The sequence below is a fragment of the Papaver somniferum genome, chromosome 6 (genome assembly GCF_003573695.1).
Source record: "Papaver somniferum cultivar HN1 chromosome 6, ASM357369v1, whole genome shotgun sequence".
Lineage (NCBI taxonomy): Eukaryota > Viridiplantae > Streptophyta > Magnoliopsida > Ranunculales > Papaveraceae > Papaver > Papaver somniferum.
Genome location: NC_039363.1, coordinates 174950120 through 174962922, shown reverse-complemented (window position 1 = coordinate 174962922; position 12803 = coordinate 174950120).

Here is a 12803-nt window from a genome sequence, read left to right as displayed (position 1 = left end):
ATACCGGCTAGATGTTGTTAGGAGGCAGATGCAGGTACCTCTTGGTTTTTTGTGTCCGCATATTCTATCTTAAGTATTCGTAAAGGCATTCAGTTTAAACTTGCTTTATTTATTACTCAACTTAAACTTGCTTTCTTTGGTCTTTTTTCTGTGCATATTTTTCCTTCACTAACTATTGTATTCAAGGCGTACGACATGATGAAGTCTTGGCTACGAGTTTCTTTACTAAATTTCTACTGTGTTTTGTATCAGCAAGGATATGTGATCAAACAACAATAAGAACAAAGCAATCTAGTACGAAATCGCCAAGAAGATAAATCTGTATTAGTAAGTTACAAACAACTCAAAGTCTTTGATTTTAAAATTCAACCTGCTAATTATTTTCCTGGCATGTTGATCTTACAAACTGTCTTAAAAGCCTCTTTTTTTTCTTTCAATATGCAGGTTGGCATACATATTTCTGGATAGCTTTAGTTCCCCTCTTTGTAAGCTTGGTAATCCCTCGAGCTCTTTATACATGTTTTCATGATTTCCTATTCCACCAATCTTTGCTTTTTGATTATGTTATCGTTTTTGTATTGTCCTATGTGTGATTTTATGTGTTATCTCTAACCAACTAAATTTGGTTTACACTCTTGCATTTGCCTAATTTTCTTGTCTAACAACGTTGCTGTTAAACCGTTGTTAACAGTGTTTTGTGTCTGCAGGTGAAGTACTGCGTAGCTGCTTCTTTCTTGTTAAAGAGATCCTGTAAGAGAAATGGACATTGGATTGAAGATGCATAGCTGTTGTGGCGTTGGATTCCATCAGCTTTGTGAATCCTACTTCAGATGCAGCAGTCTGCGGCATGAGAAGGCTTTTATGTGAGTCGTGTTTCTGTTCCTGTTACCATGTGACATGGGAAAACTTAGATATAAGTTATGAACTTAGAAAGTTTTTTTAAGTTTCTATGAACTGAACTTTGGAAGTTAGTAAATTTCTATCTATGTATTCCCTCGGAATTTGATACTTAACAAAAAAAAATTGGTACTTAGAAAAACTTGTGTTTTTTATATGAATGTGTAGATATGAATTGATTGATTATAGTATGAATTGATTGAAACTATTGTTAGATATGGATGATCAGTAGAATGAAATGTGTATTTATTTGGAATTCCGGCATATCCCGGTCGAGAATGAGCTGCCGGTCAACCTTGATCCGGTCAAAATTGGTCATTGCTGACTGATTTGACCAGATCAAGGTTGACCGACAGTAATATTTTTACAGTTACAAAAAAATTCGTAACGGCTTTAACTTGTTACAACGTCCTGTTACTAAATAAATTCGTAACGGCTTGAGCATGTTACGACGGTGCCACGTAGTAAAGGCTCTAAGCTGTTACAGGGCCGCTACGAAAAAAATTCGTAACGGCTAGTGGGCCGTTGCGAAAAAATTGTAGCACCCTTTTTCGTAACGGTCAGGAACCGTTACCACCCCGATTCGCAACGCTCAAAAACCGTTTCGAATCGGAAAAAATGGTGTAGTGAGGGTTTCTGAGATTTGGAATTCAATGGAAGATTTCAGTTAATGATATGGAAGATGAAATTGAGGTTTTAAAGAAAGGAATAGAGATGGGTTTGGTTGATATGAGAAGCTAGAGTTGTGTTTTGAACTCGAATTTGAAATAGAGGATGTTGATGCTTGGGTAAGACTTCGATTTCATTTAAGTTTGGTATTTTACTTTTAATTATTTAGTTTATTGAACTTCTGTGTTTGTGGATGAAGCTGAGGTTGAATCGAGTATAGTATAGAGATGTGGTTGTTGTTTTGTTGATTTCAGGGTATTGGAGTTGTTGAGTTTGGATTATTATCTGAGATGATTTGTGTTTGATGGAACTGCAAATGGAATTTAAGTTAGTATGGTTGTGTGTATACGAGTTGTAGGTATTATGAGTTAATATAAGTGGATGATATATTGTATATGGTACTGATTTGGTGAAGAACATAATCTAGATGAATGAGTGATTGCAGGTCATGAGATTGGATAACTAGGTATAATTAATTGGAGATGTTGGCGATGCTGTAATGTTGGTGGTGGTGAATTTGAAAGTCTCAGATAGTAATGGGAGTTACTGACATGGAGAAGATGTGTTGAATGGCATATAAAATCTGTTTGAAGTGGAATTGTTGTTAAAGATGAAATGGTTAAGGTTTGGAACTAATGATGTCGCAAGCTGTGGAGATTGAGTTAGTAATGGTGTTGGTTCTGTAGTTGTTGAATGTTGAAGCATTGAACTAGAATGCAAGTCGGAAGCTAAGATTGTTACAGGAATGAAGGCAGCATGTGCATGATATGGATTTGAATAGTTGCAATCGAAGGTTGAGTTAGTATTGCAGCTGTGAGAGTTATATGAATGGATGTCTGCAATGGATAGTTGTTAAGGATTTGCAGTTGTAGTTAAATGTTTTGAGTTGCAAGTAATCTGAATTGATAGTGATTACAGAATTGCAATTAGTGTTGCTATGAAAAGCTTAAAGCTGCAGTTACAGGTAATTAGAGTTTATAATTGTAATTGAAATTTGAAGTATTTGAATGATTGAATTAATGCTTTATTAGATTCAAGTTCCACTTGGGTTTAGCTTGTAGAGTTAGAGAGTACAATTGTGTGAGGAGAACCCTTGACCTATCTGACTGAGTTGAATCATTTTAACTCACTGAGTTTTCCCTAGCTTGACCCGGATTGACTCAGTTGACCGATTCCTATTTGACTCTGACCTTGACTATTGACCTGACCTTAGATGTTGACTTTTAGAGACCTGTTGACTGTTAGATTGACAGTTATTGACCGTTAGTTAGACTCTGGTGGACTGGGATTTAGAGTAATGGATTTGTTTAGTGGACTTGGGCTTAGGGAAGTTTTATTAATTAGATGTTTTGGACCTCTTGTGGTCCGAATTAGACATTGCTTTCTTCTACAAAGTTGTAGATATTCATAAGACTTAGCTAATGGACTATAAAATCAACCTAATTGGATTAGTAAACTCTTAGTTTTTCTAAAGGTAGAGAATGAGATACCATAATGGGCTTAGAACCATTAGATACACTTGTATGATTCTTGTGTGAGCCATTTTGGATAGATTCTTAGAGTTCTTGTGATTAACAGTTAGTCTGTATTAACAACGATCGAATCAAAGGACGAACCAGTGGATCGTGGATCTCGAGGTAAGCGTGGCTTGTCATCAAAAGAGGTGGGAATACATTTTACTCTTTTGAAACCACTGGTGTTCATTTTATTAAATTTTATATTTAACAAACTCATGCATTGTCCGTTTGTGCATTCCATGCATTGTTAGTTTGCATTATGATTTTCTGTTGATTCTTTGAATCTTTCCACGATTTGGAAAGGACTTGTATGTTTGTTGTCATCAAGAACTGTTATGGGAAATGAGAATTTCCACATGTGGTATATAGGATGCGCTCCTTCACATTTGTACCTATTATAAGTTTATTCGGTGTGGAACTGGCATCAATATTAGTATTCGGTGTGGAATTGGCGTCAATATTATACATTGTTTGACGAAGGAGTTTGTCCATATACATATTTGTGCATTCCGGTGACTTACTCACATTGATGTTTTGGAAAATATGTACTGTTTTCTGAATTTTGCTCATGATTTCTTTAAAGTTAAATGTTATTCCTACGGGGTACCCCTTTTAGGGATGATGTGCTCACCCATTCCCACTTTCAGTTTTAGACACAGATCAGAGTTGCGCAGCGAAATCTTCGAGTAGTTGACTCCGTTAATTAGTTAACTTCTGTCGTTTATTATGTTGTGGATTCTATTTGTAAACCAAATGACTATTGAATATGTATCATTTGAGAGGAGTTCTTGTATATATAATTCTGAGCGGGGCTAATTTTTGGGTTAAGTTCTGTAGCATATTTTATTAATTGAATGTTTAAGTAAATGATTAGATTCTTAGTGCCTCTTTATTTAGTTAATCTCTTGGATTTGTTAGCTGCTAGCTTTGGGGGCGCTACAGTTTTTATCGAGACCCTATAGGTTAACGACTTCAAAGACTTCATTGGGAATGTAAAGCCAGGCCCAACTATTTTCTTTGTAGTTGCGTGTTCTGATCTTGCCCGATTCTATCGTTTGAGTACTATCTTCTCTAAGATTTGCTCAAGATTTAATCTCCGATAGGCAAGATAAAAAGTAATCACAAACACCTTCGTCTCATCGTTTGTGATTCCACAATATCTAGTTTCGCCATCATACGATTTAGATTATTGTGAGGTGATTGATAATACTAGGTTGTTCTTCGGGAATATAAGTCGGGGTTATCAATTGGTTCCTGTTCACCTTGATTTATCAAAGGACGGAACAAAAAATTTTGAGTATTTCTATGGGACGCAGATTTATTCAATCTAAAGACTTTTCTGTGTGAGACAGATTTGTTTATCAAGTCTTCGACTTTGGGTCATAGCAACTCTTAGTTGTGGGTGAGATCAGCTAAGGGAATCAAGTGCGTAGTATCCTACTGGGATCAGAGACGTAAGGAACGCAACTGTACCTTGAATCAGTGTGAGATTGATTAGGGTTCAACTACAGTCCAGTTCGAAGTTCATTGGTAGTAGGATAGTATCTGTAGCGGCATAATACAGTGTGGTGTTCAAACTGGACTAGGTGTCGGTGTTTTTCTGCATTTGCGGTTTTCCTCGTTAACAAAATTCTGGTGTTTGTGTTATTTCTTTTCCGCATTATATTTTTTTATATAATTGAAATATCACAGGTTTTGTGTTAAGATCAATTAATTAGATAATCCAACCTTTGGTTTTTGACTTAAATTGATTGACACTTGAATATTGGTCTTTGGTACCGTTCAAGTTACTCCTCTTATATTCAATCGGGCTCGCAGATTTCTATTTGCTGATTGCAGATTGAATTAAGAGTTAGAGATATAAAAATTTTGATATACTTTCCTCTAGATTGAGTCTGACTGTCTAGTTGATTCTCTAGAAAGTATATTGGAGTAAGTCCTCTCAGATTGTCAAACGAATTGTTGGGTGTGGTTGTTAGACCCCCACATTTTCAATTGGTATCAGAGCAGGTAAACACATTAAAGACCTCATAAATCTGTGTTTGCAGCGATCAGATATGGACATAAGTGATATCTCAATAAACGTACCACCAGTCTTCGATGGCTCAAATTACTTGTGATGGAAAATTGTTATGCGTACCTTTCTTCAAGCGCGTGATTTTCAATTATGGGTTTATGTAGTTAATGGCTACGATGCTCCCGTTGTGGTAGTAGGAAATGCGACCGTTCCAAAGGATATTGGTGCATATGACGCTGCTAAGATACTTGTTTTAAAGCAAAACTCCGATGATTTGAATGCCACCATACATGCCATTACCCCAGATCTTCAGCACCATGTGACTACGTGCACTCGGTCTAAAGATGCTTGGGATATCTTAGAAACCTATTCGAAGGGAATACCAGTGAGAAGGAAGCTAGGCTTCAAAACCTAAATTCCGATTGGGAAAACCTTCGTATGGAAGATGAAGATTCATTTGATGAGTTTAGGCTGAGTTTGGTAATGCTTTTATTTTTTCAAAAGCACTTTCAAAACCTATATATGTCAATAATTTTTGAAATTGGTGTTTGGTTAAAAAAATCAAAGTGCTTTTCACCCAAAGCACTTCCCAAATTCCTCAATTTTCAAAAGTAGGGGAGGAGGAGCTTTTAAAAGCTACAAAAGCATAAGCTTTGGTCCCACCAAAATTTAATGCTTGATTTATTCTTTTTTTCCCTATTTTATTTTGTAAATGACAAAAATTACCTTTAAATATATATACAATTAATTTTTTATTTCTTATATTTTATTCTTTAAATATTATTATATTTTATTTTCAAAACTATTTTATGATACCCATTTCATTTAATTTTTCAAAAATAAAATATATATAATAATATACCAGAAATAAGGAGGCATACAATTTTTATAAATTAATCATTATACAAAGCTTTTGGTTGGTAACCTAGCAACAAGCTGGGCTCCAACACCTTTTTGAATAGCAACGCCTAATCTATGAAAAATAAAGGTACCAAAACCACTACTAGCGTCATTAAAATAAATAAAATAATTAGTTAATTTTAGTTTGATTTTTTGTTTGAAAATTATATATACATTAAAAAGTGGTTAAGTAAAAAATTTGTTTTTAACAATTATAATAACTCTGATAAAAATAAAAATTACAGACTTGTGGTTGGCAACCTAGCAACAAGTTGGGCTGCAACTCCTTTTTGAATAGCAATGCCTAATCTATGAAAAATAAAACTACCAAAACCACTACTAGCGTCATTACTAACTAAACAATTCTTCAGACGTTTGAAAAAACATAAAGTACCCTCACCAAGTTCCCCTAAGGCAGAGAAAGCTGAAACACCCAGACCATAGCCATGTGAAACACACTTGTCCAAGTATTTAGTACGTTTCCGTGAAACAACACTAGAAATAGCTTTTCCTGGAATGAAAGAGCGAACGCCTTCACCTGTGAAATGAGAGACCCCTGTAACATCCATACAAACATCTTTCCCATTATCCCAGTTAAAAACGAGGATATCAGCAGGTCGTAAATCCTTACCATCATCTGACAGAAACCCAAGTGATACTTCCTTACGCGCAGGCACATCAACTTTGTAACAAATGTCAAAGACTATATCACATACAAAGTCGTGTCGAAACTTAATCCCAACATCCTTTGCACAATGAAGTGTGTGATCTCCAAAAATATCCATAGATTTGTTACAACTTGAGCATAAACCATTCTCAACAAACAATGGGATACCCAGGCGATAGCAAAGAACAGCCCTGAACTGTCTAGGCCCGATGCATTGATTAAGCCCGCTGATAGGTATACCCAATAAATAGTCTTGTGCATGCTTAACTTGGTTACACTGCCACAAAATGGAATCTCTTGCAGACATAGATAATTGGTCTGGAGTTTTCTTCTTAACTGCATCAAAATAAGTCACTGCCAGGGAATGCATGGGATTTGCTTCTTATAATAATAGTAGCAATTAGTAAATTTAATATTTAATATATTCATAATTAAAGTAAAAAAATTTAATTATTTTTAAACTCAATAAAATTGAATAAATCTATTTTAAGAGATACGTCTGTTTTTGTCATTTTCCATAATAACAATGGTTTAATTTGATATCTTACCAAACGCACTTTGATTGCTTTTTTAATCAGCTTTAGCTTTAATTGATATTTTACCAAACGTCTAACTGTTTTTTTCTCACAGCACAGCACAACAACGCACAACAGAAAAGTGCTTTTATAAAAGTCGCAGCAATACCAAACTAAGCCTTAATCACAAAGTGTCTGAAATTGTTAATGCATCCTTTGCATTGGGTAAGACTGAAAAGGACATTGTGATGAAAATTCTCAGATCATTGCCATCTAGGTACGACTCTAAGAAGCATGTCATCGTTGAGGGAAATAACCTTGATACTCTTTCCAGAAGTACTCTTATGGGAAAGATTAAATTACTTGATCTTGATCAGAATACAGTCAGAACTTCTGCGTTCAATGTTGTGACCATTGCAAGCGAAGCTTCTAGCTTGTCATGGCCTGATGAATATTTTTCTAATCATCTCGATCCTAATAGATCATTGATTACACAAAAGATCAAGGATATGATAAAGAAAAGCAAAAGATCCGAGAGATCATCTTCTCTCTCTATTGCTTTTGATGTTTCAATTCAAGAAAAAATATCTCAGTGTCCCAACATCTTACATACTGCTGAAGTGTGTACGGAAGTTTCAGCCTTCTCGACAAAAGTTCCATGTAACTCAAATTCCAGTTCTGAATACGAGTGTGAGTCTGAGATCTTAGAATTTCTGGATAAGTATGAAGAAGTTCACCAGGAAAATATTCAACTGAAAGAGTTGTTGAATAAACTTGAATCATCACTACAGGTGAAAACTCTTGAGATTGACTGTCTTAATGATAAACTCACCAGAACCCTATTTCTAAAAGAAAAAGAGATCAATTCTCTCAAGTGCGACCTGCAAAGGTTGTCAGGAAGCTCAAACAAAATTTCAACAATGTTATTTGGTCAAAAGGCTTTTGGAAACACAAAAGGTTTAGGGTTCAAAAATAAGACAGTGAGCACAAAGAACTCTTTTGTTCCATCCGTCTTTAGATCAATCGATCATGTGTGTTGTGATAAACATGAGCCATCTCTACAAAGCAAACCTTCCTTGCTTTGCTCTTTTTGTGGAAATACAAGTCATGTCCGAAGTAAGTGTTGGAGATTCAAGAGGAACAACAAAAGAATTACCAAACTTCAAAATGACATGCAAAAGATGAATCTGACTCTGGAGAAGCAGTCAGTGACGTCTGGTTACAAGAAGAATTCCAAAAGATTCAGAGTCAGACAAGGTAAGTCTGTTTATTCAACAAACCTTGAAATGTCACCTTGTGACACAAGAAGTGAACATTTTGTTCACTCCATTACTATCTAAATCATAGTAATGAACTGTGAAAAGACGAGGGTACCCAAATATACCTCAATCTAAAACTTTTCCACCTATAAGTCCTTTCTCCGAAAGTGATTGTCTATGGACTGAGTCGAGAGAATACAACTAATCGGTACACACTTCATGTGATCGTATATGGATACGAGATCGAGACAATACGACAACGAGATAACTTGCGTAATTGACTATGGATACAAGATCGAGACAATACAACAACGAAGTATGATTACTTGATAATAGGTTCGGACTTAACCAAACACAATAGCATTGCTATCAAGTAAATAAGAATTAACGTTTGTGTATTTTACTTCTAATTATAATAATAAACAATTATAATTACGGAAATAGAAAAGTAAAAGACACAACAAGATTTTTTAACGAGGAAACCACAAATGCAGAAAAACCCCGGGACCTTGTCCCGAATTGAATGATCTCAGGATTAATCCGCTATACAAAATCTGAACCAACTTCGTATAGTTGAGACCAAGCAACTAAACCTATAGTTCACCTAGTTCCCCCAGTATCCCTGCGCCTCCAACTTGTAATAAGTCCCGCACTTGGAACAATTCCTTTGGTTCGTATTCCAAACAGTAAAGGAACAACAAATCTGTTCGGTAACAACTCTTTTCAAACAACGTGATATGAGTTTTACAAAAGGCTCTTCCGTTTATCCCAATAAACTCCTTTGTCAGGTTCTTAGATCAATCTCTTTAACAACTACCAAAGTAATTGTCTAGACTATGCAATCAATACTTTGAATCACAAAGAATTGTATTGATACCGATCTACTCAACTAATCAATCAAGGTTATCACAAAGATAAACCGATTATAGTTGGATCCCCAACCGATCAAGTTTTGTGCACACCAAAGATTATGAACTCAAGTAAGAAATCTTTTTTTGTCTTAAAATATTCTTAGATCTTCAATAAATACCTGCACACAAACAACTTGAATCTCTTGTGATCAATCACACACAGAATGGAGTATGTTAACAATGGATTATCACAAGACGTCTTTAGATCTAACATTTCTAAAGATCCCCGTCGATACTTCGATCTAGTTTGAGTGAATCTTGTATCAGAAGAGAAGATTCTCAAGCATAAACAAACTAGGTGCAACCAAAGTTCAACAACCATTAGTCAATCAAATCAATCAAAAACTAATAATAAACTGTAATTATCTAGTTTCCCACCAACGGTACTCGTAGAGCTTCCCAATCCCAAAGAAGTCTTTAAAACGAGCGGTCGTAAGAGATTTCGCCTAATGGGGGTACTTTCCTCTCCGAATAGATGGCTCCACCAGTAACAACACGACTAGGTAGTTTTGCTGGCTCTGAGGATTAGTTTGCTTGAAATGTGAACTTCAATATTTATAGACCAATGAAATTTGGACACTAAGGAATTTCCAAAACCGAATATTCTCAAAGATATGCAATATAGGAAAAACCGGTTTTCATAATTCTTGGAAATACTCTGTCCAAATATTGATCGAAATCTCAGTAGAAAATCTCCAATCAGTAAATGCACATTACTAATTTTAATTTTCTAAAGATATGCATTTAATTGCTGGAAATTAAAAGCATATAAAAACCAAAAACTTTAATTAAAAGATTCTCAATTTATTTCGATCCGGGATTCTCCTTTAGCTATAAAGGAATATCTTTGAACAATAAAAGATAAGAATTACTGCACATGTTCAAAGTATGTGACATATTTATATTTTCATATTAACCAAAGGGGGATTTTGCGTCCCCCCACCCAAAAAAAAAATGGCTATTTTGCATTTCCCCCTTTTTTAATTACTAATTGGTGAAACTCCTTTAATGTGGATGTGCCGTAACTGGCAGTTAAATTCTGCACGTGTAGTGCATGTGTGACTATAATAAAATAACATAATGGAAAATCCAAAATTAGTTACACATGTTTGAAGAACAACGATTTGATATCTTGCGGTTGCAATCAACTGAAATGGATGAACGGACAGATATCAGATCTCTTTCTTCTTCGTCATCTCCTTCGTCTTCGCCAATATTTCTCTGCAACTAATTCTCCAGGGAAAACAAAAAAACACAAATTAATCTCCCTCAGTTTCTCTTCCCTGTCATCGTTTAATTCCTAAATCAGATGAACAAAACCAAGATGAAAAATACCCAAAACTAAGCCCTAATTGGATTTGAGAGATAAATTCAATCCAACATCACCACCCATAACAGAAGCAACAATAAAATTGATGCAGGCATGTATTTTGATATATTATAATTCATGTTCTCAAGGGATCAACAATAAAATTGATATGGGAAACAACAACATTTGCTTATAGGATTTACTAATTGATCATGAGTTTATTGATGGGATAGTGCATATGATGAGTTATCACATGATATATAAGTTCTTGAATTAAGATTTTCACCATGGTTACTTAACTACAACAACCTTTTGAACTCTCCATTAATGACGTCACTATATAATCCAATAGGAAAACCTTCTTTGGATATGCTTTGATTTGGATAAAGATTTGGTGGTTGCGTGAAGGGCGTTTGAGTATTGTGAAAAATTAGGAGTGATTTTTTAAGGTTCCAGCAATGTGGAATCCGATGACCAAGTAAAATTATAGGAGTGAGGTACAACGACGATGGTGTGTTCTTTGTTTTTCTTTTTTTTTTAATGTGAAAGCTAGGCTCAGAAGACGCCAAGTATAAGGTAACTATCTCTACTTGCATTGTCATCATTTAGTATCACACGGGTGAACTGCACGTGTTGGATTTAACTGGCCAGTTACGGTGCATCCACGTTAAAGGGGGTTTCACCAATTAATAATTTAAAAAGGGGGAAATGTAAAATAGCCATTTATTTTGAGGGGGAAACGCAAAATCCCCTTTAACCAAATATATTTTTCGGTATCTCTAAGAACTCTAGGAAACCCGAAAAGTTAATTTTGGTTAAGTTTTTTGTGTTATAACCGAGTACACCTCTCACTAGGATCGGTTACCATATACTTGTGATCGGTTGCACCTATTACTAGGATCGGTTCCCCAATGTCTAGAGTTGGTCATACCAATTACAATATATCGATCATACCATCTCAGGTGATTACTTAAGATCGGTTTCACTAATAAAAGTCATACCAATACAAAAGTCAGGCATTGTGAATAGTTTTACCAAGATACATAAACAATTTATGAGAGGTTATACTAAACACACATATTGGTAATCCAAATATTTGCTATGAATAACAATACCAATAAGCCTAGCGATTTCCATTTCGATTCACAAAACAAGTTTATGAATTCTACTTCTTTTAAACGAATGTAAAACATTGTTTCCTAGGACGAAATCGTCACCCATACCCATACATAATCACAATAGAATTCATAAGATTATGTCGATGTCTTATACACGAAGTTCAAAAGATATACGTTATACTTCGTATTGTAATTCCTTAATACTATGTCTAACTAGAGTATAATCGTTCACAGCTTCGCAGTTATGTTTTCAATATGCACGACTTGAAAGATACGTTAGGAATGAACAGTTGAAGTCAAATATTACTAACCTCAAGAGGAAGGATGATGTCGTCAATGTAGCTCTTTACTTCTTCACATTCTTCAAGTCTTCACGTAATACTTGTAAGTCTCATATCCTAGTAACTTTCTAGCTAACCTATACGAAGATGACTCTAGTAATAATCAAGCGACTCTTTAAATGAGTTTTTATTCACTAAAATGTGACAACCAAACTTGACATACCAACGCTTGGTAGGTTCAACCGAGCTATGCTCTAGCAAACTGTATCCTTATTTTGTACTTGAAAAATAAGGATTACTTCAAGATTGTTCAAGTCTTGTAAATCTTTTGTTGATTTTTTGTTCTATTTTGATCAAGTAAATATTTTATTGTTGAAATAGATAATGGATCATGAACCGTGGAGTTTTTTCAAAGTCCTTTAGAGTTTCATTATCCTAGAAGTCTATTTATGTTCATTTTTGAACATCATTGTCCTTTACCTTCTCTCTCTTCAAAAGATACAGTCTCATGGCTTCATAACAAGAGGTACCACAAAAAGATATGCTTTAGAAGCAGTCAATGTGTATATATCTGTGTGAAGGAATTCAGTCCTCAAGGAAAAAAAAGGTAAAGGATACGACTAGTGATCCAGGTTCTTCCTCCAACTACCTATTATCTGTTTGTTATTCTGATAATAACTTTAAGATTATGGCGAAGGAATTCATCGGGAAAATAAATGATTTAAAATCTCGAATCGTTTCAT